The 27,175-nt window shown below is 38.2% G+C and overlaps 1 protein-coding gene across 2 annotated transcripts in view; it reads right to left on the bottom strand.

The window, feature by feature from the left end:
• CNTN1 (contactin 1) overlaps positions 1-22,102 on the bottom strand; it is a 244,928-nt gene extending 222,826 nt beyond the window's left edge. For both annotated transcript variants that reach the window (XM_071733630.1, XM_071733631.1), the window contains exon 1: positions 21,970-22,102. The gene's annotated coding sequence lies outside the window, so the exon portion shown is untranslated. The remainder of the gene's footprint in view (positions 1-21,969) is intronic.
• Positions 22,103-27,175: the final 5,073 nt, after the last annotated feature.

Here is a 27,175-nt window from a genome sequence, read left to right on the forward strand (position 1 = left end):
GCTGGTGAAGGGACTCAAGCACAGATCCTATGAAGAGAGGCTGAGGGAGCTGGGGCTGTTCAGCCTGGAGAAGAGGAGGCTCAGGGGAGACCTCATCACTCTCTACAACTCCCTGAAAGGAGGTTGTAGCCAGGGGGGGGTTGGTCTCTTTTCCCAGGCAACCCTCAGCAAGAGAAGAGGGCACGGTCTCAAGTTGTGCTGGGGGAGGTTTAGGTTGGACATTAGAAAGAATTTCTTTACTGAGAGGGTGATCAAGCATTGGAATGGGCTGCCCAGGGAAGTGGTGGATTCTCCATCCCTGGAGATGTTTAAAAAGAGACTGGATGTGGCACTCAGTGCCATGGTCTGGTAACTGCAGTGGTAGTGGATCAAGGGTTGGACTTGATGATCTCTGAGGTCCCTTCCAACCCAGCCAATTCTATGATTCTATCTTTTGAAGGGGATACATTTTTAATTAAGAAAAGCCAACAACAGCCCTTTTGGTCCTTCCGAAGGCAAAAATCAAAAACAGTATGGAAGAAGAATCAATGAGAAGTTTAACAGAAATCAAGCTACGCTTTCAAGTTAAGGGGAAAAAAAATAAACTGACATTTTGAGATAATTGTTTAAATCCTCTCCTTCAACTTTAACCTGACTCTGAACGGAACCATGAAGAACTCACTCACTACACTTGTTGGAGAGAAGTACACAGGGTAGTAAGAGCTGGCACATTTTATGGAAACACTACAGTCTTCAAGGTAAACCAAGGCAGCACTTAAATAAATCAAACTTTAAAACAAAACTCAGATATGACAAAAAAGAATGTAGCATGTTTGGGTTTTTTTGTACTTTTTTCTTTAAGTGTAAGAGTACATTTACACTGCTATTGAACAAAGTGAAAAGCCCTTCATTAGGTGCTGTAAGAACTTTGTTCCACATGGACATTATTCAAACTAAATGTATTTTTAAAAGGTAACATTTCGTATTTGTTATTCCACAGAAATGGGGAAAGACAGCCGTCTTCAGTATTATGCTGCTAGTGTCATGAAGTTCCACCACATAAAAATATAAAAAATAAAAATAGCAAAACAAAATATATAAAACATAAAGTATAATATAAAATAAATTATTAAAGAAAATAAAATATTTAGTACAATAATTGCTTTCATTAAGGATGAACCTTGACAGCAAGTAATTCAAATTTAACATGGCATTTTTCCTAAAGAGATTTAATTCTCCCTTGGATGGACAAATACAACATTCCAGTGCTGCACTGTGACTCATCTACCTGACCAGAATGCATCAGAATAATTTGCTTCCATTTATAAAAACCAGCATTCTAAGGTGATTATGATCAATTTGGCTGTACCTCTTGTCTTACAGCTCCTCTAGAATGTTCTTCTTGAGTAGTCATTGTTACTAGAAATGTCACAGGGGCAATGGCAGCAAAAAATAGTATTAATATTCCCTGGATATTGGTCCAGTATTTGAAGCATCAATTATATGAAATTAAACTACCAAATGCATACTATAAAACAACAGAAAAATAAACTTGCCTGCTAAAACCTTAAACAGACAGCAGAACTCTATGAAACAAAACTATTTCAACTGATAACTATTTTTCTGCATTAAAGATTTGACCCAAATCTCAGCTGTAGTGAAGCTGAAAGCATTAATGTCCCAGTGGTTACAGAATCAATGATTCTTCTCCATGATAAGGAGTGGTTGCAGAACATGAACATATAACTGAGATATTAATCTATATAACCACACAGTTCTCCATTTCCATGGCAACCATTACAGACGAGTTTTCACCCTGAAGGAATTTTTCTTTCACAGTATTACTGGAAAGCTGCCATTGGAATGGCATTGCTTATTTGTTGCCCAGAGCACAGGAAATTCAAGGGCCAGTATAAAAACACAAACCTCCAAAGAGCCTGAGCCCACCAAGCCCAGAGGGGAAAGTCAGGCAAATCCAACAGCCCGGAGTATCTAACCCTGCATCCCCTTTGACCTCCTTTTCCCCCAGAAAATCCCCAAAGTGGAAACAGGTCCCCACATGTTAGATTTCATTTCATCTGAATGAGAATAGCATTATGAAGAGGCAACAAATTTGAAAATATTGAAGTGATTCCACATGAGAAATACCTGGTATCACCTAATGGGAGACTACAGCCTCTTGTTCAGAACCAGTTTGTGTCAGACCCACTCCCACGGAGGTTTCTGGCCACTGTACCTGTGCTGGGGCTGCTCAGGGAAGTCAGAGGCAGCTCAGCTCTCAGCCTGCCCACTCAGCCTGCAGACAGCACAGCCTGAAGGAGCCAGTCCTGTTCTCAAAATAATACCATTCCCTCCACCTGAGGGAATTTTCATCAACACTTTATTAACTTCATGATTTTGGTATAATAAAAGCCTAAGGTTAGTGACTTAATCCACTTCAACTGAAATACATGGCAAAAAACTCAAAAAAAATCTGCCTCAGCATGTAGCAATTCCAGAAAGATTATATGTCTCAAAACATTTCTGGTACTATGAAATACAGCAGGCCATTGTTTTGGGTATTTTTCAGTAATGACTATATACAGGAGCTGAAAAAAATAAGATTCCTTATGAAACAGAAAATTTACAAGGCATAAAGTTTTCTTGGCACTACTTGGGAATGACTCAAACAGAGTACTATTCATATATCAGGCTTATCATAAAAAAATGTTTTTATAAATACATCCTTTCAGCACATTTTAAGGAATTGAGACTTACAAAAATATTAAAGAACCGTACTTCCACGATGAAAAAATGTTATTTAATAGAAGATGATTTTAAAGTAGACAAGCTGTTCCTAGAAAGGTTCACAGGAATATGCCTTATGCTCTACTAGAGCAAAATGCTGATCCCACAGTCATCTTCCTTAAGGACAAGTCCCCCAGCACCTTTTCTCCTGAAACATCTCCCAGATTTCACTCATTCTCATGAAAGCTTTCCCATAGCCTCTCAAAGCTTGAACTACCAGCAGGGCAAGAGGTAGGTCCAAGCTAGCTACTGATGCCTGCCAGCAGATCAAACATGCCAGGTAACTATTGCTTTCTTGATCTCAGGTTAAACATTTCCCAAAGCAAATATGAAAAAATTAGTTTATCAGATACTCAGCAAGAAAGGCTGGCAGACAGGGCTACTTAGTAAAGCCAAAGGAGACCTCTGCATTTGGCAGAAGAATATTTAACAAACCAGTCCATCTTGTGAAGCAGATTAGAAGTTTTCATTACAAAGCAGAAATCATAACTACAAATCATAACTGTTCTTTGACTGAAGAGGAAACTAACTTGTCAGTAACATGAGCTATTATTCTATTTAAAAAAAAGCAAATAATGTTACATTAAGATATCATTTTCCACATCTATTCCAAACAGCAGGACAGCTCAAAGCCATGTAATGCTATCATGCTGACATGCTCAGAGTTTCATTAGGAAGCACATTATTTTAACTTCTTGCAATTTCTATGGGATAAAAAATTCTAAATTTCCCTCTATTAGTGTGCTGTAGCCAGTACGTTACTACTGCAATATGTGACTTCTAGTAAGTGACATAACTATTAGATTAGCACTGGGATCAAATAATAATTTTTATAACAAGCCAGTGTAACAGTTCAGTAAGTAATGGCACTACTTATTACAGGTAATTAGCTATCAAATAATGCAATCACCAAAAATCTCTTGTCATGCAGTTTACCTGGTTGTAAAACTCAGCAGCTCTGAAAGTTGCATCCCCAGCAGAAAAATAAATAAAAGAAAGAAAGAAAGAAAGAATGACAGTAAAGAAAACTAGCTACAAGAATACAAAACAACTTTGCTCCCCCGTTGTTTTATTTCAGCTTAGGACAGGTATGTGTAGTTATTTGTGTGTGTTTGCTCTCCATGCTGGAATAGAGGATTAGCAATATGCAAAAGTCTTTTTGGTTTGGTTTGGTTTTAAATCTTTAAACTCCTTCCCCCTTTCACTCCCACTCCCACCTCACTCAAACAAGCTTTATTTTTATTCTAAGATTAATTTAGATGATCAAATGGCAAATTAACTGCAATCACTGTGTGTTTAGTAAATTTTCTCATTGCTAGGTGACAATATACTTGGGTGAAAATACATCTGCTTGTTTGTCATGACTGCTGCCTACATCAGCAGATGGAGAACACCAAATCAAAATATTTAAAAGTTCTAAATTATAAAAACTGGAATGATTGACCAATTTAAATCTTTATTTATATTCACATTTATTTAAAATGAGCACATGTATGAGTAGTATTATTTGTCAAATACTCTTCTGCTTATCTTTTCTTTACACCTTAATCTTACCAAATGAAAGTGAAACTTTAAAGATGAGAATAATTTATTATTTTTTCAGCCAACTAATTTTTATGGATGTTTTATTTGATCATTTTATGGTACTTCTTGGTAATCTCACAGAACACTCAATGTCTGTAAACAGAATTTAATTTCTCACCACTCAGTAGGACAGAAATATATTTCTAAGGAGATGAAATAACGCCAAACCTACTGCCTTTTCTTTTTATCACAAACACAGGGTGAATAAATTTTTGTATCTTCCATGTAAAAAACTTAAAAGGGATGTGAATTTGAAACTAAGTATTTTAAATAACACTATTATGCAGCCATTCTGATTCAATGGGAGAAGTTTTGTGCTTCGGGACTTCTAAATTCTTGGTTGTTCAGATGGTTCACCCAAGTTTATTTGTATCAAACAAAATAATTTATGGGGGTTTTGTTTAAGACATCTTAAAAGAGATCTTTAAGAGATATTTCTAATTAAAAATTTAACAAGAGACAGGCTTTTTTATGCTTTCTTCCTAGAATGAGTCATTACAAAAGGTAATCTCCTTTAAAAGGTAAATTCTTCAGTAAGTAGTAAAATCAGTTCCACATCTACACAGAAAAAAAAAAAAAAGCCGAAGGCAAACCCTGATTCTGTTTGTCTAGAATCAACAGAACTTCAAGTGGAACCATTATCACCTCTTTTCTCATGAAATCCAATCATGCAAATTTTTAATCAGGGATTGTCAAACTCCACCTCATGACAGTATCAGCACCAGCAAATGATGCCCTGAGGTGTCAATATGCATTTACTTTTCTATTACTCCATTTAGTGATAAACTCAAAAGAAAACATATAATATGACCTACTTCCATCTTACATTTTTCATTTATGGTCTCTAGTGATAACCAGAAGACTGCTTTCCAGGGGCCACATCGATGTCCAAATCAGAGAGGGAAAATTAACATAATCTCCAGCTCTCTTTTCAGTCAAAGCTGAAATTCAGTCACTGAGAAAAGAACATCCTTGCACATACTGTACAGGATAACCATCTGTCCAAATGTGTTGATAAAGATTTTTCTTGTTTGAAGAGCTATGTAAATCCAAAAGAAATAATATAAAGCTTACTCAAAATTAAACGTAATGAAAATTATAAAACTGCCAGCCTATTGCATTATGCAAAAGAAAAAAAAAAAAAAAAAAAAAAAAGCAACCAGCATTACTTATCTATTTATATGGTAATACATCTTGTTATCAAGCAATCGAATTCAGCCTTTGCATCTATGATAATTATTAAAACTTTGTTCTATTTTTGACTGTGCTTACACCTTTCAATAGCTGGAAAAAAAAAAAAAATCAGGACTAAAATACATTACATCAACAGAATTGGCATGCTCATAACCCTCCATCCAAACATCCGAGGTCATTACTCAGTACCTCACTCGTACAAGGACCAGAAACCCAAACCCATATCTAATAGGTTCAGAGCAGATAAAACACTGCACAGGAAGATAACAAACACAAGCTCTGCCTTTTGGGGATTATCTGGTGGAACTGTGCATGTTTGTGAGCTAAACTAAGTTACAGAGGCAGCAGAAAGGGGATAAGTGACACTGGCAATCAGTTTAAGGGAACTTGCACCTAGAGGACCATTGAGATTTGCACTGTTCAGACAATAGTTGTGGGATCAGTGTGCTCTTCCCCATTTTCATGAGTGTTTTCTTTTTCTGGTCAGAGACTCAGAGTTCTTCCACGTTAAACTGTGCAATGAGGTAATTACATAGAAATATATAAAAAAAAAATATTAAACTGCAAAAGGTTGGCATTTTGAGAAAAAAGATTGTGTGGTTCAATGTGTTCATGTTAAAAAAAAATAAATTAGGCACCCAGAAGCAGGAATGAAAATAAACTCTCGTAGGGTGACAATTAAAAGCTATTTTTTGTCACCCTCTTCTTCTAATGCTCTTTACGTGCAGTACTATATTCAATAAAGAGTTTTAGAAAACCTGTCCTAACCCCCCATTCAATAAGCACAAGACATTGCTGAGGTGATTATTTTTACATTTTAAGAAGGGGACAACCTTTAAATTCTTCGGGAGCTCATCTGCTTAAAAATATATAATTCCTCTCTGCTTTTTCCAAAAATGAATACATTGACTCTGTGTCAAGCAACAGATAAAATCATCTGGGATATCATTCACTCCCTTGATCTATTAACATATTTCTATATTCAAATTAACTCAAAGAGCCATGAAATAGATATTTAAACGTGTGTTGAAAACGATTTACTTTTTCCACCTCAAACCTTACTCGTTCATGAACAATAAACTGAATTTCATTCCAAATGAACAAATTATCTGAGCATGCAATTTGAAAATATGGCTCTCTATTGCTTCATGCTAAATTCAATTTCTTCATCCTTATGACGGTAAAAATCAGAAAAAAATGTTTAGCATTTATGAAAAGGATTAGATGATAGCAGAATGAGGAATTTCATTATCAGCAACTGAAGCTCAAAAATACTGCAAATCTATCAAAAAATGAACTGCTGCCCACTCTCAAATATTCAGTACTGTGTTTACACATAAATCAGTGAAGTTTAGGGGAATACATGTGCTATCTGGTATCTGACAGCCACTACTTTTTTCCTTGACTGACATTAAAAAATAGTGAAGATAAAATGCTGGAAATACTTTAAAGCTTGGTCTTTATTTTAAATCAATGTTAATTTAACTGTTTCTGAAGACAAGAACTGGTACATACAAAATAGCTATAAAAATAACAAAAGATTTAATTATTTTTTTTTATGTAGTATTTCAGTAGCCTTAGTTAAGTATTGTTTACATGGCCTCTTGGTAACCTATAAAACAATGAATTTAATTTTTACTTACTAAAAACTGAATTACTAAGATATTTAGACATTGAACTATTCAAGTATTTCTACATCAACATTAACAGTGGTGACAGATTCAAACTGTTTACTTACATTACCATAATCATTCCTAAAAAAATGGAAACAAGATACAGATTTATCTCCTGTGAGAACACAGGGTTTAGCTAATTTTAATTAAAACTAATTGTCTAATTTACTTGAAAGTTCTTAGAAAAATTACAGTATACTCAAGAATTATAAATGTGCTATTTACAAATACAGTTTAGTGATTCCTACAGAACCCGATTTAGATTTTTTTTTTAAGAATGAGTGGAATTCACAATTCACTGTAGAGTTACAAGGTATGGAATGTCTCCATAATTACTTCAAAATCATTGAATAAAACTGACAGCCCCATATAGTGAAATCATCTACTCAATACTCAGCAGCCAATACACTCCAGGGTGCACTATTGGAGCCAAATGAAATGTTCAGGGAATTAAAGAGTCTTGAAATTAAAACATTATTCTATGTTGCAATCTATATCTAAAGGACACATGAAATGCTAAGCACCTGCAGATCACAAAAAGCAGAAAATGAACTGACACATACAAAGGTAAATCCAACTAGGTCGATGACCAATGCCAAGGCTCACAAGAGATTCAACTTTTTTTCAGAGGTGAAAAGAACTAAATTTATCTGCATTCTGAAGCATTTGAGGCCTTTAGCAAGCATCAGAAGTCAAATCTATTTGATTAGAAGCATTTAAAACTTCTTCTAATACATTTATTACATTTGCAGCAAAGTCAACATATAAAACAGAGCTAATTAAATGACTTTTTGCATAAAGTTAATTTCATCCTTGCTCTGCATATCTGGCCATGGAAAGCAAATTTTACATGAGAAAATTCAGAGATCATCCAATGGGATATGGCCACTTTAATGGTACCTAAGAATCTACATAGGTACCTAAAGTGACTTTCAAGCACCTAAGACAGTAGGTTAGTAGGGGATCCTCTTAGAAAAGGTTTCAGATATTGTTCAGGCATGTAGAAATATAATAGAGGAAAGTAACTTCCTGTGGTAAAAAGAAAACCAAACAACAACTTCCTGTGGTGTATTTGATAGAACAATATTTAATAGTACTGACAGAACAGTAATTGTGGTGGTCTTACTTTCCAGGTCAGATATTTTCATCTTGCTTGCAATTAATAAATAGTACTTTAGTGCTGTCCAATTAATGGCAGCTAAAGAGATGAATTAATCTACTCTTCTGTGCACAAAATAAGATGTTACGTAAATTACACCTAATCTTCAAAATTGTCTGCAGATAAAGCTCATTAAAATCAGTTTTATGCCATTGCCACTCCCTTGACGTCAGCTAAATTATTCCCAATGTATACTTCTAAATGTATGATTAATGTCAGACCTAATAATCAGCTAATCAGTGGCAATCCATAAAACTTTCTCCTATTTCTTTCTAGCAATCACAAGAACTGCTGAGACAGTGAGGTACCTTGAAGTAATGGTAAACCACCAGATTTAACTTCTTTCCATTTTCAGCATCATCTGCAAAGTTTTCACTGCAAAGTTTTTTTAAATCATAATTTTTTGAAATATAACAAGTTATTAATATTTGTCATAGAGAAAAAGGAAGGATAATCCTGAAAATAAAGCCGACTACTTCTGTAGCAGTAGTTCACTCAGTTATAATACATTTGCTTTTAGAAGTGCATAAAAGAAGATAGAGAAAATTGTTATGAAATGAATTTGATGGGACATATTTTTCATTACTATTTTTATAAAAATTGGAAAATGGGACTGAACATGGTTCCAGTGGAACAAATAATAAAACCTCCACAGAAATACATTAGAACTCAAAAAAAAAAAAATTTCAAACAGATTACAGTTCAATTCCAAATGTAAAACTAGGATTGAAAGAAAGTTGAGAAAAATGTCTCACAGGTCAATGACTTCCCATAGCAGTCTCAAAATGAAGTACTGTCCTGGTTTTGCTGGGATAGAATTATAGTATCAATTTTCTGCCCAGGGAAGCTGCATTTTTTTTTTTTTTTTAGAAGACTGCAGCACCCAATTCTGTGAGATAAAGCTGCTAAGACACTGTCATAGTTTGCAGTCAGCCATGGTGCACAGCTCTCCATTGTGATCAAGGAGTTTTGAGCTGGCTGGGCCTAGGAGAAGCAAAACCAGGACAAGTGACCCAATCTAGCTGAAAGAAGTATTCCATATCATAAAAATCACTCTCACTATAGATCACCCACTACTCCTCAGTGGCCACCCACCATCCCTGGAGGGTCTTGTCTGCTGTTGTGCCCCTGGAGACCCCTGTCCTGCCCCCTTTGCTGTGATCATTGTGCTCCCATTGGAGACCTGGCATCCACTGCTGGGAGTGCACTGATTGCAACCACTACAACTTTGTATTTCATATTAACATTTGTATTTCATATTAACATTAATTAATAGTAATTCCTCTTTTTTTATTATTTATTAGATCCATTTTCAACCCACGAGTCTCCTTTTTTTCCAGATTCAACTTCTAAGGTGGGGAGGGGTCATCAGCTGGTAGGAACAACTGTCTAAACATAGACAAGTACCAGCTGTCCAAGTGTTGTGTTTTCATGAAAACCTTAAAACCTTGCTGCTGGGAGTTTCTGTAAATGGACTCCAGAGGTGAGGATGAGCAACAGGCAGCTGAAAACAGCAGGCTAGGAAGAGCAAACTTGCATGCTGAGAAGCAGCAGCCACCAGAAAACAAATAACTGTATCTCACATTACATAAACCTCACTGATAAATCACCTGTGAAGTCTGAACTGGCAACACTCCTAAAAATTATTGTATTGACAAATACAGTTCTTAAGTAACTAACAAGTTTCAAGTGATAATAAAATACAACTGTACTATACAAGCCTTTTTCCATAGCTAGCTATAACAAATATAAAGAAAACAAGTTGCATGATTGCTGTATCAATGTCTTATTGCTAAAAGTTGTAGGGAAGTTCTTCCTTCAGATGAATATAATTGTGATTCTTTGAGTTAAAGTAACAAGAGTAATAGAAGCTCAAGAGAAGGGAATAAAGTATTGACAAAAAAGGTCTATAAAGCTACACTACAAGACACATATCAAGTCAGAGAGTGTCACAAAGAGAATGTAGCACTTGCTAATACCTCTAAGATGAACCATTTACAGTCAGCAAAATGCATAATTACATTGGTTTAAACAAAGAGTAAAGACAGCACTTGAATTTTATTAGAAATTCCTAAATTGTTTAAAATATAAATATTATACAAAGAGAAGTTTCTCATTTGTCCTGATGAATTTAAAGGAGGAGCTGTGTTATGCAATGATGAAGACACCAAGATAATTCTATGCTTTATTCACATGCCTTTACATTTTTAATTGTACCATTTTCCTTTCCAGTCTTCCATTAGGTTCCTTTACCTACTTAATGGACCTTATCATTGCCATTCATACAAAGTATGTTTGTACAGCAGCCTGATTATGAGTGACATACAGAAGTACTGCTTCATTGAAAATTAATTTATAAGCATATTTGTAATGAACCATCTTAATGACAGAAATAACTTGCAATATTATTTTCTTCTCTCCTTTGCAGAAAGGTAACTTTTCTTCCTCATTTTCCAGCAAGTGGGAAGAAGAAAGGGCAAAAAATATTTTCAGATTCATAGTATAGATTTGTTATTTTTAACGGAGGAGGAAAAGGAGCCATTTTCTATATAACTGCATTCTGACAACTTTTTTTTCCTTAATACAAGTTTATCTTGTGTCACATATTTCACACAGATACCCCTAAAGTTTTTCCCAACTGGCACCTACTTTAAATTTCAAACATTCTTACGCTAGTTTTAAAAATATTGGTGAGACTGAGCTGTCAACTCTTGGTTGGTTCAGCAAAACACAAGCCACACTGAGGAGAAATACCTCTTCATGCTGCCTACATATATGCACACTTTCTTTGAGAAAACTAAATAATGGGCTGGTTTTCTGTGGAAAAGAACTTGTCTTAAAAAGACTATATTGTAGCATAAAAGAAGGAGGCAATTTCCTTACCCAGTTCCTATGCCAATTACCCAACTGTGCAGCTTACAACTCTCACTTCTTGGAAGCGAGCACCTGCCAGCTGTCACTAGACCAACAGAGAAAAAAGAGACACAGTAATGTTTATGTACAGTTTTGCAGTCAGAATTAATGGAAAAAAAAAGAAATTAATAGTTGCAACTGCCTGTAAAATTATAAGATAATATTTCGAAAAGTTTGCAAAAAATATTTCTGCTTTTATACCACACTGAACTGAAAAAAATATTTAAACCCAAAGTGTTGGATGAGCAATTTAAGTAACTGATCTATAAAGGATTCATTCCTTCATTTCTTTCAGCTGTCTTCCAAGGCAGCCTTCTAGGTTTGACTGACTGAAAAGCAAGAATGCAGATGTTTCTACTTATCCACATGCAATAATGAAAAACTTTGCAACTAGAATGATTACCTATATAGGTGTCCCTATTTTCCTACACACTAATTGAAATATAAATTAATTGGCAGACTCTGATTTCTCCTTAAGAAGTGGTGCAATTAAATACAGGAAGTCACAAACACATGCAAAATGTGTGGAGTATGCCAAAGATTATCTTTATTTGGAAGCATTTATAAAGTAGAAGTATTGGAAGAGCAATAAAATTGTTTAAAAATATAGCAGCAACTAAACTGAACTACAAATACTTGGAAAACAGAGCTTTTTGTGCATGTAAAAATGGAAGCTTTTAACAAAAAAAAAAAAAAAAAACCCCGAAGTTCATAGTTTGAATATATTCAATCATCAAGCAGTTTCTTGAATTGTTCATCTTGAATTAAAGATACAGAATTTTTTCTATTAAATCTTGATATAGTTACTACAAATATTAATAATCCTGTTGACATTCATTTTCATCTCTTTTTTGTATTTTGAGAGACAGCAGCCTTACATATCAAATTATTAGATAGGATTCATGTTTCCATATTACATCTTGGAATCAGTTGAAGACAAAATCTTTCACAAGGCACCCAAAAAACCCCTGAAAGATGATTACCTCTAAGGAGATAATTTTCCATTCTGGTAGAATCTTGAAAGGCACCTGCAGGACCATAAGAACTGGCTGCACTCCTACTACTTGTTGAAAACTCTTTGAGATGACTCTGGTTTCAAGACACAGTAAATTTATGAGCAGTCCCAATCCAGACTAGGGCAAAATCAGACTATTGATTTTAAATCACTGATATGAATTTAAACTCATACAGACATTAGACTGAAGTACAGAATGGGCTAGGCAAATAATGAAATTTGTGTTACCACTGGCCATCTATTACCTCCTCTGACCCAGCATCTCCTCACTCCCTAACCCTGGGAGTGAGATCAAGTCTATCTATGGGGACATCAAGAGAACTTCCACAGAAGATGAAAGAACCACTCAGGATGAAAGCCAGGTTTACGAATTTTAATGGGCCATGAATTCAGAGACAAGGATGAGCACAATACTAATACATCTAGAAACATTTTGCTGCTGCAGGAAGATTACATAACATATTAAAATATCACCCAAATGCACACATGGCCTTTTTCCAGTGTAGTAAACAGATTCTCAGGGAAAGATCACACAGAATGAAAATAATGAAGTCAGAATTAAAAGAAAAAACCCAACAGATTAAGAGACACAATAAGCACACTTTTTATGGAAAACCCTAGCAATATCCTGAAGGACTGTCTAGAAGAAGCACAGGAGTATATGTTCTGCAAGGTTATTAGTATGGTAAATATCTGTTGAACCAGAGAGTGCTCAGCCCAAAACTGCTTCTGGATGCTAAAGGTTAAAGACCTAATGCTAACAGCCAATAAAAAGCCCTTCCATTTAAATCTGACCCTATTTAACTCTGAAAAGCCCTTACTGAATTTTGTGTTCTGACAAAGCTTTTAGATTAATAAGATGAAGTGCCAAGTAAAATCACTGGGCATGTGTATTTAAGAACTGATTGTCTAGGAGCAGGCAAGAATTAACCCCTGGTCTCTCTGGAACTGTCATTCCAAATGATGTGTTTTATGAAGCTGAACTGGAATTACCCTGCCAATAAATCAAAATTTTCAAAATGGAATTATTTTGGTTTTGTAGAATACCAAATAACTGCTCTTTGGCTGCTTGCACAGCCCATGAAACAGCACAATATTTAGCTATGACCCACACAATGAATTTTTTCTCATTTTATAAAAAGAGATTTGGTAACTTTAAAAAAAATACTCAACTAACCATGGAGATCCTTGAAAATAGGCCAAGCATATCCTAAATGTTTGGGGTGCTTTAGCTTAGACAGTCACAAACAAGGATGAAAACAGTTCTACCTACAAGTGTGCTGACCTGAGCCAGGGGCTGTCTAGAGACAGATACCAAACTGCTGAAATAAAAACTGCATTTCAAGGTGCTCTGTATCCTTCACTGTACTTATATTAATCCACCAGTTTTTCTCCAAGCTGGTCTGCAAAGAATGTCTGAAAACTGAGTGGATCTGTACAAGGATCTACTGTAGGTGCTTTGATAGTAATAAATAGTAACACAACAGTAAATTGTGACCTGTTTTCACTGCTTCATGCATTACATTAGATGATGTTTCTTTCCAGCAGCCAAAAAGGCAAATACATTTTTTTCTATACTTCTTTTTTCATACTTACTTCCTTTCTTCTCTTGTCAAACTAGTAAACGTTAGCACATGTGCAGTTAGCACATGTGCAGAAAAGTCTTTGCAAAAAAGAATCAAAAAGCAAAAAACCACACAAATAGGAAACCTTAGTGACCAATAGGAAACCAAAGACTTACCTAACCACTGTCACTTTAAATACTACATACATTAGGAACAGCTAAAACATATTCAGTGGGCCTCAAACTCTTGCTACATGAACGTAAATAAAACTGAGGAAATATTTAAGTATTTGATGATACACTTAAAGTATATTCAGAGTTGTCCTAGTTAAAAACAACCCTAAACCTTTGTGCTTTCTTCCAGGCAAAAGCATGGAAGGCATAGGCAAGGTTTGAATTACATGAAGCTGCTGTAACTTCAGATAACAACATCACATTGGAGCTAATCACTCTGAATAAAATATATAAATAAATACAATTATTTATATCTTTGGAATGCTTCAAAGAAGATCTCATAGAAATAACACAAAAAGGTTTTATGGTTCAGCCACATTTAAGACTGGGTCAGCTGGTCTGTAGAGAACCCACAGAACATATTACAATAAAAGAAAAAAGAATGTGAGTGGAAATGGCAACAGCTGTGCTTTATTGCAAACCTGGGGCAGTTATAACTACAAATCTTTCTTTATACCTTGAATTTTCGGTAGGAAACTGCCCTTCTGAGCAGTAGATTCAAAACTCCCATTCCCCCAACAACCAAGCACTTGGTTTAGTCAGATTTGTCTTCTTCTGTATTTCACCTATAAAGCTGAGTACAAATTAATCTTTCTTTAGGACACACCACTTTCCTCCCTGCCTCAAGATCACATTTTGTATTCACACAGGCTAATAATAAATGTGCTGGCAAATTGCTAGTAATAAAAATACAATAAAATCTTTTTCACTCAAAACCCTTTAGTCATGTCAAGTATTCTTAGCTAATAAAAAACAGATCATCATCACATTAAAAACAAAAAAGCTAGTTAATATTTTAAAAGTAATTATCCCTTCTACTACCCCAGAGGAGTTTACACTAGTTTTGCTCCTGATTTTTATTAAGCATGATTTTTCCAAGAAGAAACAGGGAGTAATACTTTAGTTCAAGAAAATCCCTCAAGTAATGACTCTTTTATTTGCACATATTATGCAAGGTCCTCAAAATCACAGAATGGGTCAGAAGGGACCTTAAAGATCACCTAGTTCTAACTGCTCTCCATGGGCAGGAACACCTTCCACTAGTAAAAAGTATCCATTACTAAGTAAATTTACTTTATTTTTCTTCTTAATTTCATTAAAACAATTCAAATACCTCAATGTGCTGTTTATATTGGCATTTTAATAATGAAATTACTATATTCTAAACTCATTTCTTCAGATTATCTTAGACTTTAGAGTATCTGCTTCTTTTTCCTTTCATTATTTTTGAGACATTTATTAGAAATCACTTCTTCAGTCCACTATCTTCAGACAAATAGAAGTGCCTTGGGGGAAAAAAAAGCCATGCATATAGATATGGTTATGTATGCATACAAATATATGTTAATATAACACTGACTGCATGAGACCAGTTTAATGTGTTAGATGAAACAGTTAAGTATTTTTCCATCATGCAATTTTTTTTCCAATTTCACTTAGGTTTTGTTGATCCTTTCCAGATTCTTATTTTGTAAATACAAGCTACTTAAAAGAAATTAATTCTTCATCTAAATTGCTAATACTATGCCAACACAGAAACTGTTTGTAAAAAGACAAGAATTTTGAGATAAATTGGTTGCAGGAACAGGACTTATTCCCCATATACTGTAACTTATACATATTATTATATATATTATTATTATTATATATACAATAATCAGTTAATGTGTTCACAAATTTTACAAAAATCTACTTAACAGTGGGGTTGATCAACATCAAGAAATGACAGAAGCAATGAACTATGAAAACAAACCAAGATTTCTGAGGATAAGCCCTTTCTCCTACACTGACTTTAAAAAATCCCAAAACAACCAAAAAAAACCAAACAACTAAAAAACCCCAAACCCAAAGTATCCACCTGACAAGATCTAATGCAAAATTGAAATGGAAGATGGTTAGACTTTTGTTTAAACATGGTATCACTACAGCTGTTCAGAACAGAAGTTAGCACTGGCACTATTCCACTGGTTATCCTGTTGTGCAGTTTGGGGTTTTTTGCAATAGATGGCACAGTACCTGTGTTTTATATAAAAAAATCTAGAAAGAAACTGAAGTGATCAAAAAGAAATTAATACATAATCTTTTTAAGCTCTGATAATGCTGGACTTTCAGCATTAATAAGTCCTCAGTTTGTGACTTTCAGAAGCAACCTAAAAGAGTCAAGCTGTAGACTAATTTTGCAATGGCCTGATCATGGCTTTTCTGGGGATACCATTGGTAAACAGAGTATAAGTGGCAGAACTGGATACTTTACAAAATGTTATTATGTTTAAAACATTTGAAAAATTACAGGGTGAGGAAAGGCCTGAGGGAAAAGGCATAATAAAAATCAAGAGCAAAAAGAGTTCAGGAATTGGCAAGCAGGGGAAAAGGAGTGTTGCAGAATGCTTGGCTTCCCAAGATCTATTTCAACAGCAGCTGGTGTCCCTTGGAGCTCCTTTATAATGAAAGTCTGAGGTAGAAACTGTTCAATATTCTGAAGATCTTTTTTATATAAGAACTAAACTGCATACAGCTGATGAAAGGGGAGCTGGGCTTCTGGCAATAGTAAAAGGGTACTTATTCTTCAAGAGCACAAATACACAAAACAAAAAAAATGTATTTCAAGCTGTTCTTTCTCATTTATCTTAATCTGTACTATTTTTTTTTTTATTTGCTCAAAAATGGCCACAGTGAAAAAATGCAATACTCCAGCTAAAAATACTACTACCAACAGCAGCACGTCTTCTAACTTCTAGAAACAGCAAGCCTAGTAACAGGTAAATTATCCTTCTGGGCACTTTAAAAAGTTCACCAATAATGGCTGGTAAAGGAAAATACAAGTTTGATCTTTAACAGAGTGAGACATTTAGTTTGTTTTCAATTTTATTTCAGATCTTACCGGTGAGTACATGGCAAGAAAACTGACCAGCTTTATCAAAATATTAGGTTTATTTCAAGTTTCAAAGAAAGTATACTAGTTGGAAATCCAGTTATCTAGAAGGACATCTTCATTAGAAACAATTAGACTGTAGGTCTGCTTCTCTTTTCTCCCACCAGAAGCAAAATAAATTATTTTATTCCTCCTAACCTATGATTGGTCTTGAACATGAAAAGCCTGAAGAACAGACATCATGAATAACAAAACTAGACTTGAAAGGTGAATTTTTGATAATCATAAAATCAAGATAGATTTTTTTTAAATTATGTATTCAGCGCTGCATCACATAATACTTGAATTATAAGCAGGGACATGAGGAAAAAAACCAAAAAAACACTGGGTTTACACAGAAATTTCAAATTACACGGACTTCTTTCCTATTTGTGGCAAATCCAAAATTCTCCATCTCGCTGCAGCTGTTGTGTTAGAACCAGTCACTTTTCTGTTGTTCTGTCCCTCAGCTTCAGCAGGGCACCCAAGCACTTCCTCAGCAAGCACTGTCATTCCCAGACAAGCACCTTAACTGGGTACAACACAGACAGCATTAACAGCCTGTTCCACTTACACCAACATCCAGTTTAAGTATTTACATTTGGCTTAAGTGTGAGATTTCTTTTTTTAATATAAGTTTCATAATATAAAACCCGTATTAATAAAAGGGATCCTTTCTTCTAATGAAGCTGAAGAGATGTAATTACTAAGGTACTACAACTCATTAAAACACACCAATGTTAACTGACCAAGCTACTGAATGCTGTTATTAGCTCCCATAAAACAGCCCTATAATCAAATATCAGTCCTGCCTAACCCACACAGCAAATCTTGCAGTGCATTAAATACAACTACCAATGAAAACTGAAAGGGCAATTCAGTCTGTAACATCAAATATTTCATTCTGACATCACATATTTTGCTGTTTGGCACATCCATCCTTCCCCTTTCACAAAGCACTGTGCAGACTGTCCCTAATGTTTCTCCTTTATAGAGAAGGACAGGATAACATCACAGGATAAGTCATGTTGTAAGGGATTTCAGGAGGTTTTGAGCCCAACCTCCTGCTCAGACCAGGAGCAGCTAAGACACCAGTTCACATTGCTGGGGGCTTTCCCCATTGAACTCATACAAGGAGGGAAACTGCACAACTTCTCTGAGTAATTTGTTCCAACATATGCTGAACATATCAACACCTTTCCTTGATTTTTACAAACAAATTAAATTTAGCAGTTGTTAAGCTCAAGTGCATTTCTCAAATTTTATGGATAAAAAAGCAATTTCATGCACGAAAATACAGAATATGCCACAACAATTCTGAGCTCTGGCTTGACCAGGAATTGACAGCAACTTGCAGTTGAACTTGTGCTCAACTATTTGGCTAATCTGGAAAAAAATTATAGACTGGAGTTAAACAGGATGTTTCCAATAAGGCTGTAAAAAAAACCACCCATCATATGACTAAATCATGATCTCTTTGCTACAAGCTAAATCTTCTCCATGGGAACAACACTTAATCTGGCCACAATGTGTCGATTATGAAAGCATTACATAAATATAAGCAAAGAACTTGTCAAATATGTATATTTATTTATATATATATATTTATATTTCTTCATTTCAACACTGCACTGCTGGTATGAGCTCTTAAGAAGATTCCACAGATACAAAAATGGTTTTACATATTGTACCACATTACTTATAATATTCAGTCTGTGGTGTAAATCATAACTCATTCCTGGCCCCCATTTCTGACACAAGGGCTACTGAGTTTTGCAAATAGTATTTTTATCACATCAAAAGGAGTTAAGAGCAGAAGTAAGCAAAATCACAGTATGTGCTCCAGTCGGAATTGCTGATGTCCCTCGATAATTTGGGCTATTAAAAAAGCCTCACCTTTCAAGACTTTTCCATCATTAGCTGTGCCAATGCACTACACCTGATATCATCCTGCTTCATCACTGATGTGTTTAAAAGAGACTGCACTCTTATCATTCTACCACTTAAAATGCTTCCAGAGCTTTTGCAAAGAATTCAGCTTTTCCAGACCTGCTGATAACCACTGTGGACCCAATACATCAACAGAAGAAGAAATTTGCTTTGGAAGTTGAAAATTTTCTGTGCTTTTTGTTTTGTTTTTGGTTGTTTGGTTTATTATTATTATTATTATTATTATTATTATTATTATTATTCCCTTAAGTTTAATTTTCTAGGTCTTAAGGAAATATATAGGACGTATGCACATTTTCCCCCACCAACATGAAAGAACATTAAGGTTTCTAAATCAATTACTCAAATGTTATAAAATAACAAATACTGTTGCCTGAGCAACACCATTCACTTCCCTTGAGTATGTAAATTTTTATACAATATTTAAATAAACATGTGCTCCTTCTTCCAAGTTACTTTGCCTCATACAGTTCACAAGATGAACATGTATGGAAGACTATATGGAACCTAAAGCAGGTAGGACTCTTGTCTTACTGAAGAATAGGGGTACCTGTAAAGAACGAGGCAAGGCTTGCAGAAAGAAAAAGGGACAGGGGTTATATGCTCTTTTGATTAAAGTCCTACCTTCTGTAGTTTTCCTCCTACTGACATGTATACCAGAAAGTTTCACATATTTCGAGCTAATCTTAGATAGGAGCTTGATAAACTAAACAATATTTGTGAGACATTCTGATCACATAATGATAAGCACTTTGGCAAAGCCCACAGAAATGTTTTATGTTCTCTTTTCAAAGCAGAGTAATGTGGAATAAATAAATCATGGGCTCACATAGTGATCAATGAAAAATACTGAATTGTGGTGAGTGAGCTCCATCCATCCCACATGTCAGAAAGATGTGCTCAAAAAGGCACTTAGAAGCTCTTTGTTCCATAACCTTAATAATGTGATTTTTTTCTACAGAAGATGTTTGAGATAGATAACTTAAGATTCTGTGAAATCAAATTAGTTCTTGCATTATCATGCAAGGTTAAGGTGTTGATGTTGCATTACTTTTTTGTGTCAGCCAGAAGTAAAACTAGAATTCTCTTGCTGGTTTAGAAGACCACTGTAGACTATATAAACATGGACAAGGACAAAATTGTTCTGCTTGGCTTATTTTTACTTGTTGCAAAATTTAGTCAAGGTATATTCTGATGTAATGTCAACCATTACTAAAGAGAAATACAAAAACTAAGCAACTGATGCTGATAATACCCATTTAAATGTAAACAAACAAAAGAGCTACATGCTACCCACAGGCTCCTGAAAAACTAAGGGAAGTTGGAAATTGTGATCAGTTATTAGTATTAATGCAACATGGGTCAAAAATCATCCTTTGAAAGGGGTTTGTACGACATTTGAGCTATGAGAAAGACATCTAGAAGTTACTAATGGTAGCAAAGAAAAATTGAGAGCTGTTATAACTTCAGGTTATTTCAGAAAGCTTTCCCTGCTCTAATGCAATTTCAAGTACTACGTTTCTCATTTTTACTGTTTTACAGGTAATTTTATAAAAGAGACTGGTACTAAGTATATATCTTAACACTTCCTTTGGTACTTCCAAATCTGCATAGGTGACTGCATTCTTAGGCAACTGTTGTTTCCTAGAGTTGTACACACCAGTAATTACATAATGGTTTATTTTTAAAACCTTAAAGAGCCCTTTAAATATTTTTTATTGTGCTTTAATCTAACAACCACTTGAACACATCCTTAGCTCACTGGTCACAGTTTACTTGCATTACTAAATGGAGCATAGTTGATTAACTGCATACATAATCTCCCTTAGGTTTTATAAACAGAATTAAACAGCGCTTCATAGAACAGATGGAATTCCTAAAGAGCCCCTCACTATCTGCAGCTCAGAGAGAGCATCACGACAGCGCTCAGCCCCTTCAGGTGACTTTTAGCAGAGCTCAGCAATGGCAATGTCCGCAAGCGATATTGCTGTTCTCACCAGCAGGTGTTACTACAGTCAGCCCGAATTTACAGCCATTTACAGAAACGTGTCACAGAAAATAAGAATAATTAACACTTTGCGAGGCGACAACAAAGAGAAGCGCTACTGTTTTTACCGCAACGAGATGCAGTGGGAAGAAAAAAACGAAACAAAACAGCAACAACAAAAAAACCCTAATAATCCCTTTTTTAGCTCATCACCCTTAAACACACCCAAAACGCAAACGAGGAAATAAGACGGAGCAAGGCTGCCTCCGGGCGTGCGGGCTGCTCCCAGAGACCGCACTGCTGGCATGATGCTGCTGCTCTGCAAGAGCACGGCACGGATACATTTTTCCACACGCTTCTCAAATCCATACGTGCGCCAGTACGAACCAGAAACGAATCCGAGGATGATCAGGCTTTCCTGACCCCTCGGCCCCTCCAGCCAGCCGGGCTGCGGCCGCACACGGCCGCGGGGCAGCTCCGCTCCGCTCCCCCCGCACAGCCCGCGATCGCCAGGGGCCGGCACTGGCCAGAGGATTACCCGGGGAGAGCGTCCCACTTTCGGCAGCCCGGGGCTCCGCGTAATCCCATCCCCAGGATCCAGGCGCACCGGGAGGCGGGGGCTGCCCCACCCGTCCCTCGCTTTCGCACCCTGTAACGGCGAAGGAGTCGGCCCCGCCGCCCAGGCCCGGGCTCCGCTACCGCCCGGGGGCCAGCGCCGCGCCCGAGGGCCGTGAGGGATCTCAGGGCTTTCCCGCAGCTCAGCCGCGGGGCGAAGAACCGCGGCCGCCCGCACCCCGCACCTGCCCCAGTCCTCCCCGCCGTACCGGGAAAGTTGCCTCCCCACCGCGGCAGCGCCCGCTCCCCGGGAACACCTGCTGCCGGGGGCTGCCCTCACCCCTCACCGGAGGCGGCGGCTCTCGCTCGCCCCTCTAAACCGGGACGGCGCTGCGCAAGGCGGGCGGGGAGGGACGGGGGAGACGGACACCGCCGCACCCGCCACGGAGCGAGCCGTGCCCTACCTGTGCAGTGCTGCCACACAGCCGGGCTGTCACTCCGCGGCGTCCCGCCTCCGCTGCGCACACCTGGAACGGCTCGGCACGGCACGGCTCGGCTCGGCTCGGCTCGGCTCGGCTCGGCTCGGCTCGGCACGGCTCGGCACGGCACGGCTCGGCACGGCTCGGCACGGCTCGGCACGGCTCGGCACGGCTCGGCACGGCTCGGCACGGCTCGGCACAGCCCGCTGCCTGCGCGCCGCCAGCTTCCCCCTCGCCGCCTCCGCTCGCTCCCCCGCCAGCCGCACGCGGGGCCGCCGGGGCCGATGCGGGGCGCGGGGAGCGGCGGCGGCTGATTGGCCAGGGGTGATGTCACTCGTGCGCGCGCGAGAGCGAGGGCGGGTGTGAGGGGAGAGAGCGGGGGGCGGCGGGAGAGGAGCGGGAACCGGTGAGGGAACGGGTGAGGGAATAGGTGAGGGACGAGCCGGGGGGTGAGAGGAACGGGGATAGGTGAGGGCAGAGGCCTGAGGAGAAAGAGGGGAGCGGGAGGTGAGGGGCGAAGGGGCGTACCGGGCCGGCAGCTGCGTTGGGGATCTCGGGGGAGCGGATGAGAGGCAGCGGGAGTGTCGCCCCCTTAAGCCGGGGAGGGGATGTTAGCATCCCCGCATCCTGTCCCGCTGACTGTCACGCATGGCTGCAGGTGGAACAGCCCCTCCCGGTGAGGGTCTGCAGCACCGGCTGGGCACACGCACGGCTCTCCCGCACACGCACATTCACGCATCCACTCACGCACAATCGCAGGCAAAGGCGTGTGCTCGGCACCTGCCCAAAGAGAGGGTGGAGGGAGTCCCAGTGAATCTGCTGCCCACACCTGGGCCGTGGCCCTCAGCTGCAGCAGAAGAAGAGTGGGAGACAGGAGGGACCTCAAGTGTGCAGCTGGGCAAGAGGTGTGGTGCTTGGTATCTTTGAGAGATGTGCCCAGAAATGCCAGGCTCAGACTTTCAACTAATACCCTCCTCCCAAGTGAAGACAATAATATTTTAATGACAGAATTTTTCTTAAGCCTCAATTTTTTTTTTGATTTTTTTTTTTTTTTTTTTTGCTTTGCTTTTTCTATGCAGGGTCATATTATTTATTCTTCATTTAATTTTAAATACTTCCTTCATCCCAAGTCCATGGTGTTTTCCACTTTGTAAATTGCTGCAGAAAACAAAACTCCCAGGGAGGAGAACGACAAAAAAGACTGTCTGAATGCACAGAGGAAGGTGTCCTGTCCCAAAATAAGTGTGGAGCTTTGTGCATGCCTACTTGAAGGGCAAATAGGGCCAAAGTGGAGAAATGATTAACTCAGGAGTCACGAGCTGTCAAATTTGGGATTCTTGCTGCCAGAAGGGCTCATGAGGGATGGAACATGGAACTGCATGACCACAAGACATGCATTCCCACTATATATGACACAAAACTTTTAAGGGAGCAGGGGCTGCAACTGTGATACTTTCTATTTACAGGGAGTGACAGATACAGTCACTGGGTAGAGCACAAATAAGGCTTGACTAGGTTATGCCACCTGCAGGTCAATACGGATTGGAGTATGGAAAACTTAAGCCCAGTCCAAGCCTGAGGTCCCTTGTTACTCCATGATCAATCCTTAATGTTGTGAGTAACACCAAAGCACTTAGATTTTTCCTTACGATGTCTCTGCAGTAAAGGGCCATCTGGAGTACTTTTGTCAGTAACTTGAGGTAAGAAGGGGCAGTTTCACTTACAGCTGTAATCTTGGGTGGTTCTTGCATGTCTGAAAGGATTTGAACTCACTCCTCTAAAACACAAGATACCAGCTTTACTGTCTGCAGATTGCAACAGACACCCTTATGTCAATTACAGTAAGATCGTACACTCACAGCCATATGGGTCAGAAGCTAGTTGTTCAAGGATAAAAAAGACAGTTCATAAAAAAAAAAACACCACAAAAACCAAACAGATTCTCATTTAATCATTCCAGAGTTGGAGATTTAGGCTTGAGTCTTTAATTCCTCTGTCTTAATCCAATACTGAGCACTGTAGGCATACACAAACATGCAGAAGAGCTGTCACTGTGGCTGTGCCCTCAAAGCAACAGAGGTGGAGTTTGCATGCCAGGGAGAAAACTGAGTGGTACCAAAGGTGCCAAAAAAAGGGGGATATAAAGGGTAATATCCTAATATATCCTACTAGCAACATATATTAGGGTAAATAAGTTAGATAATATTCTATGTTGTAGACAGTAGCAGAAAAGAAGACATTTAAAATACTACTGAGCTTTGAAACCCTGGCACAGTCTTCATCTGAACTGCAGTTTTTAGACACCTTAGCTGCTTTATTACAATGAGGACTACAAAATAGTTTCAGCCCCTGGCAGGTTTTAGAGCAGTCTTAGGATTGCTTTGAATGGCATTTGGTTCCAAAACTGCTGCAGGCTGCATTTTGCAGCTCGAAGCACTAAAACATGACAGTAAACTTTAGGAAGATTTGCTGAAGGACGTGCTAGGCTGCTCAGCATGTCACTTCAGATGTAAAGCATAGGCAGCTATACACTGCCTCCGTGTATTTAATGTTTAGGATACTCTCTGAAGGATGTTATTCTCTAAGGTTCAGTAATTTCAGTTTCTGATTGCATTGCCAGAAGTTAAGATGGCTGTCATACACATTTTGAGGCAGGGTAATTTTTTGCTTAAATATACCAGTGGGTGTCTCTGCACTGCACAGAACAGCCCTGTCTCTTCCTTTGCTTGATTCAAACATCCTCTGCTGGAGCCGGGGAGACAGCAAAGCAAACCAGGAACAGAAAAGGTGCAAAAAGCAGAAACATAGTGCACACAGCACCCTGAGCATTTGTAATCATCAGCTGCCCATTATTCCTAAAACACTTCCTAAAATCAGTTTATATCTGTAGCTCACATGGGTATCTACATCTCTGGGTGCTTGATTCCTGTGAGGAATTTGCTCTTTGGAAAGAGGCACAGTTCAGGATCCATTTAGGATCCAACCATAAGCGTGGAAGACACAGTGTGCAGCACTTGTGGAAAAGCAGCCACTGACCTCACTTCATATTTCCTACAACAAACACATAGAATCCATGAGAGGAAGGGGGGTGGGAATATGAAGCAGGCACAAGAGCTTTTTGTTGTTATAATAAAATGGAGACACAGGCCACCATGAGCTTTATGTCCCCCTACCCAGTCTCAGCAATCTTTTAGAGGATTAATAAGATTACAAGCCCCTATTGTTTTGCTAATGGCTGTTTATTTGGAAAATGGCTTTTCTTGTAAACATACAGAAATGACCATATGTTACTTCATACTCCAGTGCTGCTTTGGAATACTACTAAGAGCAAAGAATGAAAATTGTGTTCCAACTGCAAATGATACAAAAAATAAACAATTGATTTGCCCTTCTGCTCTGCTGCTGTGGAGTCTTACCTGATTGAGGGTGTTTCATTAAAATAATACTCTTTCTTGCTGCAGTTTATACTGCTGTAAGAAGGCTCACAAGGCTAACAATCCATTTAAAAATCCATGGTTATTTGAATTCCAGAAGCATATTTGCAGAGATAATTTGAACTCTGACTATATCCAAGCCTATCATACATAAAGTTAACGATGCAAGTTCCTTTTCATTGCTCTCAAATGATGCAAAATACTTCCCACAATATTAAAAAATTTCAAATTAAAATAAGAGTTTTAGACTCAGACACCACCAAGCTGAACACTACTCTTATTGAATTCCAGAATCTCCACATTAAAAAAAACCCCAAAAAACAAAAAAACAAAAAAACCCCACAAATATCTTTAACAAAGCAACCACAATACCAGCTTGCTGGTAAAAGCAAGGCCAAGTGTACTTGCCAATGATCATCTACAGGAGGTAATTTTAATTATAGAGCTTAAAATAGAGCATGCAGCAATACCTCAAGTTAAAATTAACCTTTGTTTCTTACAAGCCCATTTTTCAGTAGCTTGTAGTTTAATCATTCGGGTTCTTATTTCGTATGCTTGATCTCTTTCGTGACTCAAATATTTCTGAAAAATGTTTTAGGCACTTTTGAAGGTTCAAAAGGACAAAATTAGGCAATTTTAACATTAAACAACTTTTCTGTGTATTTTAGTGGAATTACTGTTCCCGTATCGTTCCACAAGTGACAGCAGGATCCAGAAATCTGACAAAAAATCTTGGAGCTCAGACAGATTTTTGTGTACAAACAAAAATACTCATATCTGACAAAGAACTGGAGCAGGGAAGAAAATAAGATATCATATGGGAGTATGTTTATACTAAGTGGTACTGAGTTCTAGATACCAGTCCAGAGCCTTTAAATTTGGATTTCAGAATCATAGAACAGTTTGGGTTGGAAGGCACCTTAAAGGCCATCTAGCTCCAATCCTCCTGCCATGGGCAGGGACACCTCCCACTACACCAGGTTGCTCAAAGCCCCATCCAACCTGGTCTTGAACACTTCCAGGGAGGGGGCAGCCACAGCTCCTCTGGGCAACCTGTGTCTCATCACATTTGAACTAAAGAATTTCTTCCCCATATCTAATCTAAATCTACCCTCTTTCAGCTTAAATTCTTTCATTAACCTTTTGTCCTGTCACTCCATGCCTTTGTAAGAAGTCCCTCCCCAGCTTTCCTGTAAGGCCCCTTCAGGTAGTGGAAGGCAGCTATAAGGCCTGCTCTGAAGCCTCCTTTTCTCCAGTCTGAATAACCCCAACTCTCTGAGCCTGTCCTCATAGAAGAGGTGCTTCAGCCCTCTGATTTATCATCTCTGTGGCCCTCCCCTGGACTTGCTCCAAGAGGTCCATGTCTTCCTTAGGTTTGGGTCTCCAGGACAGACACAGGATTCCAGGTGGGGTCTCAGGAGAGCAGAGTAGAAGGGCTACTCTACCAGGTTTAGGTTACTCCAAGCTACACTGCAGTTTGGTGAGAAGCAGCCACATCAGACCAGGGGTTGTGTGAACATAAAATTAGCTGTTCCTCTCAGTAAGCAGATCTCAACTTTCCTGTAAATCTAGTCCCACAAACTAAAATGTTTAACTTCCCCATGGAATTGTTTTCTCTATAAGCTGTTCCGAGGATATAAAGTTTGTAGCAAAAAGCCAGGTGTCTCTAGTGTCACTTCAGAGAAGCAGAAGTTGCCCAGATTTTCTCCTGAGTTAAGAACAGAGTCTCTCACCAGCCCAGTCCATATTCCACGGTT

This window comes from Heliangelus exortis, chromosome 1 (assembly GCF_036169615.1).
Source record: "Heliangelus exortis chromosome 1, bHelExo1.hap1, whole genome shotgun sequence".
NCBI classification, from domain to species: domain Eukaryota; kingdom Metazoa; phylum Chordata; class Aves; order Apodiformes; family Trochilidae; genus Heliangelus; species Heliangelus exortis.